Below are 10,148 nucleotides of genomic sequence, written 5' to 3' on the forward strand. Positions count from 1 at the left end.
GGGGGAAGGGAGCACACGTGAGGAAAACAGAACTGAAACACAGGGGGAAGATCGAGTTTCAAAATAAAACAGGAAGTGACTAGTAAAACTAGAACTAATACAAACAGAAAATGAACTACAAAATAAAAGACCTGGCTGAAACCATGACATGGAGAACCTTCGACATCTCTTCCAGCTTGACAGATATTCCTTCCATTGAGATCCTCAAATGGTCGGACTGTCTTCCGATGTTATCCACCCGCTTCCAGCCCTCTCCGGAGCGGGCTGAAATGTTGCAGATCAGCCCTTCCATCCGGTCCATCTTCTGATGTAATTCTGAGATCCGAGGTCCCATGAGCCCAGGGTCTTGTTTTGTGTCCACGCTTAGTGGTAGTGCCAATTTGCCAGCAGCGGCTTTTCCAACTTTTTGGTACAGCAGGACAGCTCCCACGCAATTCAGAAGTATGCCTACTATCAATGTCCAATAGATGAATAGATCCTCCACATCTTCTAGGGTCCCTTCAGGGCAGAGGGGTTCTCCCGGTGATGTCTTTCTTTGTGAGAAAATGTTGTCCAATGCACTGAGCGACCAATTTATTAGCTCCATGTCAAAAAATTATCCCAAGGATAGCAAAGCAGGGTGTTCAGGGAATAAAAAGTCACAAAAATCACAGGACAGGACAAGCCACTGTCCTAGACATGGAGGACAGTCTCCTCATGGAGGACAGTCTCGCCGGGTAGAGGAGGAGAAGAAGATCCATGTGAAGCAGGTTCCATGGTGTAATGGTTAGCACTCTGGACTTTGACTCCAGCTATCTGAGTTCAAATCTCAGTGGAACCTTTTGTTTGGTCGGTAATACTGGTGTCCTAATCTAACAGTAGTCATAGTAGTCAACAGTCAGTAGTTGGTGTAAAATAATTGGATTAGAGATTAGATTAGAATATGCATTGACTAGATTTATTTTGTAACTGTATCCCAAGCCTCTATGTGAAATTGAAAAAAACTCCTCATTTCAGGTGAGATGATGAAGCCCAGTGCTTGGATGCTTGAAGGAGAGGTGGTGGTGGGACCACACAACAGTTTCAGAGGACAGGAGGGGTTCATATATCAGTGAGTTACAGAAGAATCAGAAGGAAAGGAAACAGTGATGACTGCTGGTTTGGAGCAAACAATCAGTCCTGGAGTCTGAGCTGCTCTGATTGTGGTTACTCTGTCTGGCACAATAACAGAAAAAACACTCATCTCCTCCTCCTCTGGCTCTGACGGAGCAGCAGTGTATGTGAACTGTCCTGCTGGCACTCTGTCCTTCTACAGACTCTCCTCTGACACACTGATCCACCTCCACACCTTCAGCACCACATTCACTCAGCCTCTACATGCTGGAGACATGACACAAAGAAAGACTCAGAGAGACACTGCAGCGCTACCACGCAGCTGTGGACCTTTCAAAAGCAAAAGCATTGAAGGCATTCAGTGCCACAATGGAGAGATGTGGATCTTGAGGAGCTGCGTGAATTCCTGGGGCTGCTGATCCTGGGCGGCATGTACCGGTCCAGACACGAGTCCATGAAGAGCCTCTGGGATGAAACAACAGGGAGGGTCATTTTTGCAGCCAAGATGTCCCAAAAAAGGTTTTCCTCCATCAACCTTGCTATGTGATTTGATGATCGACTGTCCTGGCCAGAGCGCCACAGGTGAGACAAGCTGGCTCCTGTGCGAGATCTGTGGACCCAATGGACCACCTGCATCCCAAAAATGTATAACCCAGCGAGGGATGTATGTGTTAATGAACAGCTGGTCCCTTTCAGGGGCCGCTGTTCGTTCAAACAATACATTCCCTCCAAACCCGCCAAGTACGGGTTAAAAATCTGGGTGCTGAGTGATGTGCAGACCTCCTATGCATGGAGATTGGAGTTGTACACAGAGGTCTGCCGCATCAGCACCCAGAGAACGGAACCAGGGGATGCGGGTGGTCCTTCAGCTAAGAATTTCCTTCGGGATTAATAAAGTTTTATCTTATCTTATCTTATCTTAACTGAAAAGGGCTACACAGTGACTGCGGGCAATTTTTTACATCTTTCCCCCTGGCTGCAGAGCTCCAAAAGGGCAAGATGGCTCTGGTCGGGACAGTGCGAAAAAATAAGCCAGAGCTCCCCCAGCAGCTGCTCACCGTGAAGCAGAGACGGGTGCTGTCCTCTTGCTTTGCATTCACCCAGGACTGGACAGCAGTGTCGTATGTACCGAAGAATGTGGTCCTCCGCAGTACAAAAAACGGGGAGCCAGTATTCCAGGAGTCTGGTAAGTTAAAGCCCCAGATCATCCTGGACTACAGCAAAGCCAAAGGAGCTGTGGACCACCTGGACCAGGTAAGCAACATATCAATTATTACCCAAGTTATTTACTTATGTACATGTTAAGTAAATACATTTGTATGTAGTATTATTATGTATTATTGTGATTGTCTGATATAGCCATACTATTTATTCAATTGTATTCCATATTTTACATATTATTGGAAGATTTCAGACTCTTTTTCATAATAAGAAGGTTGTGTGTAAATGTATTCAAACCATCTGAGCATTTCTTTTTCAGATGTGTGGTACATACTCGTGCCGGCGCAAGACACCGAGAGGGCCAATGTGCATTTTATATCACATGCTGGACATGTCTTGCTTCAATGCTTTTGTACTCTTTGTGGCTGTCGATCCTGCATGGAACAGCCAGAAAACCTGGTCCTTCAGGAAGAAGGAAGAAGGAAAAGAAGAAGAAGAAGAGGAAGAAAAAGAAGGGCCAGGGCCATCTAAAAGCCGCAAGCAGTGCACTTTGTGCTTCCAGCGCAGACGTGTGTGGAGCCACTGTGCCAAATGTGGGGCACACTGTGCCAAATGTGGGGCCCATGTCTGCAAAATGCGTCATGATGTCATCTGCAGTGATTGCCTTAAAATGTTAAAAAATATTTCAAAAGAAGAAAAAAAAATGTTCAATGTCTAATTACGTCTGAAGTTATTTAAAAAACAATTTGATGCAGTGAAATTAAAAAATATTTATATAAAAGTATTTATATATGACTTTTTTTTTAAGTTTATGGGAGGACAAGGTTCCCATTGATGATCTGATAGTGAGAGAACTTGATGCTCTCCTTCATATCTGCATCCTTGACTCTTGGCAATGGCAGGTATATGGTTTCACACAAAATATGTGATACAAATTAGAGTCATTTTTAAATGTGTTTTGGTTCGGGGCGTGTGTTTTGTTCGGTTCTGTACATGCGCAGCAAGTAATGTCAAGTCCAGTCCAGTCCAACCGCCAGCTAAATACCTAAAAGAAGAAGAAGAAGCAGCAGCAAGTAATGCAGGGGGGCGTGTTTTCCACTGTCACACTGAGAGGCACTCTGGACTCTGACTCCAGCAATCTGAGTTCAAATCTCAGTGGAACATTTTGTTTGGACAGTAATCCTGGTGTCCTATCTACACAGATCAGTCTATGGAGAAGTCCACAGTCTGTTCATTGGTCCAGCTGTAGTCATTAATTACTGAAATAAATTAACCTTTTCATGATATTCTACTTTCAAGTGTTTATTTCTTTTAGTTTTGATGGTTATAACTGACAACCAATGAAAACCCACATTCAGTAGGTCAGGAAATGAGAATATGTGAAAAGGTTCAATATTGAAGACACCTGGATCCACTCTAACCAGATAATGAACAAAACACCTGCAAAGGCCTTTAAATGGTCTCAGTCTAGTTCTGTAGGCTGCACAACCACAGGAAGACTGCTGACTTGACAGTTGCCCAAAAGACGACCATTGACACCTTGCACAAGGAGGGCAAGACACAAAGAGGCTGGCTGTTCACAGAGCTCTGTCCAAGCACATTAACAGAGAGGGAAGGGGAGTACAAGCAAGAGGGAGTACAAAGTGTTCTGCCCAAACAGGGACTTGAACCCTGGACCCTCAGATTAAAAGTCTGATGCTTCCAATACTTCACTAGTACACTTCATGTAGTGCAGTGAGTCCTGATTGACTTGCAATTGACCCTTTGTACAAGGGGGATTAGCTCAAATGGTAGAGCGCTTGCTGCGCAAAAGAAGGGGTCCGATTTTCTCGCTGTCGCACGCAAGGGAAAAAGTTGAGAAAAATGTGGAGCCCCGCTGTGCGCGGACAAACGTCTCGTGTAGCGGTATTGAGGCAATATTCCTGTTCATTATAAAGGAGTTTAAGTGAAATATGAAACAAATCATCTGCTATGGGCTGGACTCGAACCCGTAGTCTGTGCCGTCAGCTGTGCGACAATGTATAGAGTTGTTGGAATGTTTAAATCCCACAACGTGCGTAAAATAATTAATGATTGATTTAGCTTAGTTTAGATATGTTTAAATATATTACAATATCAACAGATGTTTTTTAGTTTATTTAGTGTTTACTTTGGCTTTAACATGATATGCCCCATCCAATGACTTGTGATGTTTACCTGTTTATGGTTTAATAATATGAACAATGAGCATTCAAACGTGTTTTTGTGTGGGAGCTTCTTTGATAAAGATCAGAGTGAATCTTAAATGTTTATATGATTTATCAGAACAAATATAAAACAAATACAAGTGAATACACACACACACACACTGCATACAGGACTATAAAATACTATTCAGCCCATTCACCCATGTGAAAATATATACAACATATACAGGTCAAATATTAGGTAAAATATTACACAATGTACAATTATACAATAACATTCAACAGCACTGCATAAAGACAGACAGGCTTGTTGATTTAAACATAAGAAAATTGCTTATATACAATATATACAGGCCAAACATTGTACAGTGTTTACTGTGGATGTTTTTGCTGGCGCAGCCACTCATCCAGAGACATTCCACTGGATGAACGCGAGCAAAATGTGGCATTACCATATCTACTGTGGCCAAACTCTGCTGTTTTAGGATGCCCACATTTGCTGCATGTGTTGAAGGTAACCCTTCTCACATACTTCCTTTTTTGGACTCCACTCTCCTCCTCCAGAGCCCGCCGCCGCCTGTTCCTCTGAGTGAAACGGGACACAGTAGGAAGAGGAGCAGCAGACGCAGGAAGAAGCGGGGCTGCGCCTGCACCGGATGCTGCAGTACCAGAAGCTGCCATCACCACTGGCACAGTCATGTTTGGGTTCAGAACTAACGTGCCTAACCCAGCTGCTGAAACAGGCTGTGCAGTTTCTGATGCTGTGGGACCAGGTACTGTGGGCGCAGGTGTGATGGGGCGCTCCCTGATGCGCCGGCGACCAGGCCGCAGAGGAGGAGCCTGTCCTTCCTGATTTGGTGGAAGTACAAATGCGTGTCTTGGGCCTGACGTGACTGGTGCTTCATCCAGTGGTTCCCTCGGAGCAGTAAGCCGGGTTTGAGCCACAGGAATTGAGGCAGATGGAGCCGGTCCCTGATTAAGGACACTCAATTCCTGATTCTTCTGCCGCCGTTGAAACCTGAAAATACATCATTTTTATTATATGTGTTTAGAAGTATTTACTTCATTTGAGGCAAATAGTGTACCCTGCCTACCACTGAATGAGTGTCCGCTGGTTTAGCTCAAAGAGCTGGATCGTGGTTTCCTCCATCAGCCTGGTGCTGTTAAGCACCAAATCTCGGATGTGGTGGTAATCGGTGAGGATTTTAGACCACCTGGGGTTGCTCACTCCAGCCTTTTTGGTTGTTGACCTGTGTAAAGCACACAGCTTTACACATATGGCCTCAACTAAGCGGCTGGTACTAGGCCACTGAGCTGGCCCCCCAGGATGGCCAATCAAACACCGTTTTACACTCTCCACACCCGGGGTGACTCCAGATCGCTTTGGTGCCTTAAAGCGGCCGTGTGTCAGTCGAGGCTGATGTCGAGGCTGGTAGTTAACCCGTTGTTTGTCACCATCAGGGAGCGCTGCCCACAGCCGGAAGGCCTCTGTCACCTGCAGCTCAGTGAGGTAAGAAGCCTCACGAAGACCCACAAGGTAACCAGCCAGTTCCTGGACCTTGTCCCACCCAGTGACACCATCAGGGCCAATAACTGCTCCCTAGTAAATGCAGATTAATGTTAATATATGTGCAATAAAAGCTGACCAAAAGTTAAAAGGCCATTAAAATGTCTTACCTGAGGCTCGTTGGATGGACTGCTTCCAGGATCCAGTGCAGCCTGAGAGATGTCAGACGGCTGTGACAGCACTAAGGAGGCAGAGGCAGGATGCTGTCCTTCTCCATCACTGGACGTGGATGGGTGGGGTGGAGCAGAGGCCTGAGGACTGGTTGTCAAAGATGGGGGGCTCTTTTGAAGATCATGGCAGGGGTCATCCTCACAGAGCACTGACACTGTGATGTCCTCCATGATCTCCTCCTGAAATCCCTCATCTTGCAGGTCCTCGTCATTTATTTGCTCCACCAACCTGTCCTCCTCTTCAGGGTTCTGGAGCACTGGAGTCAATGTTTTGCCTGTCTGGCTGTACAGATACTCCACCCCCAGCAATTCACCTACAAGAAAAAAACAAAAAAGAAAGTGTTCTTAATATTTTGTCCAGAACATAAAAGGTTATACAGATAATGTTTCAAAATACAAAAATGTGGATTGATGAATAAATTATTTATATTAGTGTTAAATGAGTATTTCTTGCCTGTGTATACTCCAGGAGGGCGGTAGCGCTCATCCCAGGGCTTCCCAAACACAACTCGGCTGAGCTGGTCCACAGCCTCTCGCAGGGCACTGCCATATGATCGGATGGAAGAGGCTCCTTTTACAGCCTCTTCCATCCGATCTTCATTCCATCGCATCAAGCCTTCAAGGAGATAGGCCTGAAAATGTGCATCACTGGCACTGGTTCCTAAAGGTTAAATAAAATAGAAAAAAAGGGTCACACACGCGCAAGATATGTGCTACATTTGAGGTACTATGAGGTTACATGCAATAGAGTTATGTAAATACATGAAAAATCATCATTATAACCAGAATTAATGAGGAAAAGTAATTAAATTAGTTTCTTGTGAGATAAGATCTGTTCTGACATCAGAAAAGGACTGTAATATTACTGTAGAATGTGACATTACTTTAAAGTAATGGAAACAGTTACAGTGCTTATAATACTTAAAGAGACACTGTAATCCATATGGGATACCTGGGATGAAGCGGTTCAAGTGGAGGTGGAAAGACTCCAGGGAGGTAGAGCCACGGGCACACCTGTAGCAGCACAGCTCCACACCACCTTTCTTCAGTGTCCCCTTCTTAATGTAGAGTGGGAAGTTCTCTGGGTCTTGGATACACAGTACATGTTTCTGCTGTTCTTTCCATATTTGCTGGATCCGATCATGGTCCAGTAGAGGAACTCCCAGAGTGTCCTTCCCATCCACACTGTCAAAGTGATCAATCAGTGATCCAATCAGGCTGGTGGTCTCCTCCATCCCTCTGGTCCTCCTGCGGCAGTGCAGTGCCAACTCCCTCCGGGTAATGCGAGCACTGAGTGCCTTTTCTGAGAGGTGGCCGGTCTTCTTTGCTGCTAGCTCCCCCTCCTTTGCACGGCGAAGAGCAGCGACATCCTCTGGATCCCATTCAAAGATGCACGTGGACAGACGTGCCATGAAGACTCCATAGAGTGGATGAGCCTCTGTTGTGACACCTGCAGCAAATCGGCGCATAAAATGCCAGATGTCAAGGCGCACTTCGAGGTCATCCCACTCTGAAAACATGGCCTTAACACGAGACTGGCCATGCTGACTGCAGCAGTCTCTGTCCACATACATCACTTTTGGGGGCATCTGTCCTGCCTCCCGATAGCGCTTCATCAGGCCAGCTGCCATGGCATCCAATCCATGTCCCTCGGCAGCTGTGAGCACAGAGACAAGGACTTGGCCGTGTTCATTTCCCACATTTGTGCACCAAGCAGCTGTCCCTGAAGCAGCCCCAGCAAGTTTCTTTGTGACCTATTTGGAAAAGGTCAAACAGAGTGTTCATTATGCACGCAAACATATTTATATCTGGCCAACATTCTGTATAGGTTAAATGCTGTGATACCTTTTTAGTGGAGTCAATCTTGAGCACAGACCCAAAGACAGATGTAATTTTGGCCTTGACCTCATGCAGTCGCCCCAGAACATCCCTGGCGTATACAGCTAAGAGCCACTTAGGTTTAGGTATGGCAGGTAAGGGAGGAGGCTCAAGGAACACAGGAGGCTGCACAAGGGAGGACTTTGCAAATGGCTCACAGGCAGTGAGGTACTGCAGTACACGCTGCGTCCATGCCTCACCATGTTGCTCCATCAACTTCTTGTGAAGCTGAGTCACACTGTTGCCCAATGTCCTCTCCCTCATCATCCTCACCACCCGGTTGTCACATGAGTATCTAATGAAAGACCAGTGTAATAACACAAATGCAGTTTTTGGTTAAACAATAACACAAATCAAAGCACCTAATAATGTTTGATCTTAATTATGACTTACCTGTATGTCAATAAAGCAGGAAACTGACTGCGGTGGCCCATATCCAGTTGTCCTAAGATGTCTTCGGACCAGGCTGGATACTTTTTTGTGCAGCGTTTGCACTCCAAGTACTCTGTTGCAAGGTCATACCACCCGTCGATGTCTAAGACCTTGCGCACAGTACGATACAGTCCTGCCGCTGTTAGTCTGTGTTTACCACAGTCTGGGCGAACACAGACAAGAGGGAACTGCCACATCTTCAGCGGCATCCATAAAAAAAGGGGCCGACAGAAGAAGAGGTCAGGTGAGGCGGGCAGCTGACTGTGAATGAGAGGGGGCTGAGGAGGATGCCACCAAAGCTTCAGCTGGGGCACTAGCTCTGGCTTGCCAGTGTGTAGGTTGGCCTTGAAGAGGGTCTTACGGATCCACTCCTGCTGGAAAGGTGGAAGCTGATCCTTCCAGTGACGAGGGAGCTCAGTAGGTGGCTGATGATGTGGAGGGTCTGGTATTTTTACCACTAGAGGCGGACCAGCACGGGCCTCTGAATGAGCAATGGCTGGAGCTTTTGAAGGAGAAATGCAGAAAAAAATAATATAAGGATGACTGTTGTATTTGATCGCAGTCCACATTCTGCCTGCACAGCATACATTTGGACAAGCATTAATAGATTATGATTATAATTAATAGTTAGACATAAAAAATAAGAGACCACTGTGGTTTCTTATTTTTTCCAGAGCTGTATTTGAAAAGGATTAGATGGAATAGAGCAAAGAAAATAAGTTGTGATGAATTTAGTATAAAGTAGTGATGCCCACAGACATGAAGCGTGCACACAGTTGCAGTGATGAAAAACAGTTACTGTGATCATTAAAACAATGAATCTCCTCCGTCCTGTTCAGGGGATTAGACAGATAGTGAGTGAGAAAAGCAAGTGATGTTAGTGAAAATGTTATCCAATGATTGTTTCTCAACGGGAAACACAAATGAAAACACCAACACCTTTGGATATCCTTAAGGTTTTGAAGAGGTGCACTCAAAGAATGCATCCCGCTTGAAGCTTGATGCGACATAATCCTGTACTGTAAACAAAAATATTTGAAAAAACAGTGATTTTTTATTCCTCAAAAATAATACTTCACAGTGTGTTTTCACTAAACATTTTCATAATATTTGCATTTGTGTCGTATGCCACACCTGTATTCTGCTGTGCTTCATATTGTGACACTGCAGATACCAGCTCCTCATCATCATCTTCAGCAAAGTCACCCGCTCCAGAAGGGGCAACAGAAGTGCCTGCAGCACAAATAAAAAATGTTATTAGCATTTATTAATAGGTTAATAAAATTATTACTGTTGACAAGACACAAGGACAAACAATGTACGATGTTACTTACCAGTAGGGAAGAGCTGCCTTTGTGCCAAATGTTTGGCTGGGGGTTCTGTTGGCAGAGTGCACTGCGGTACTGGGGCTGGAAACAGCAAGTGGATAAGTCTGTGTAGTCTGCCATAATGATAACTGAATACATATACAGTACATGTTGCACAGTTACACTCACAGGGTTTAACTGGTGACATCAGTTTTTTAGCCAGCTGTGAAGGAGACAAATGTTTGCCACGCGCCAACAGTGCTTTCACAGTGCCAGTCTTCCACACACCAGTTTGGATGGCAGCAGGTGAAGGAGCAGACATGTGGGAGGCTGCAGGTGTAGGTGCAGAGGCACT

General features: G+C 45.3%; 1 non-coding gene across 1 annotated transcript; it reads left to right on the forward strand.

Moving 5' to 3' along the window:
* Positions 1-748: 748 nt before the first annotated feature.
* On the forward strand, positions 749-820 carry trnaq-uug (transfer RNA glutamine (anticodon UUG)). The gene has a single exon. It is a non-coding gene; the product is annotated as a tRNA-Gln (tRNA).
* The last annotated feature ends 9,328 nt before the right edge of the window (positions 821-10,148 follow it).

The sequence above is a fragment of the Parambassis ranga genome, unplaced genomic scaffold (assembly GCF_900634625.1).
Source record: "Parambassis ranga unplaced genomic scaffold, fParRan2.1 scaffold_27_arrow_ctg1, whole genome shotgun sequence".
Classification (NCBI taxonomy): domain Eukaryota; kingdom Metazoa; phylum Chordata; class Actinopteri; family Ambassidae; genus Parambassis; species Parambassis ranga.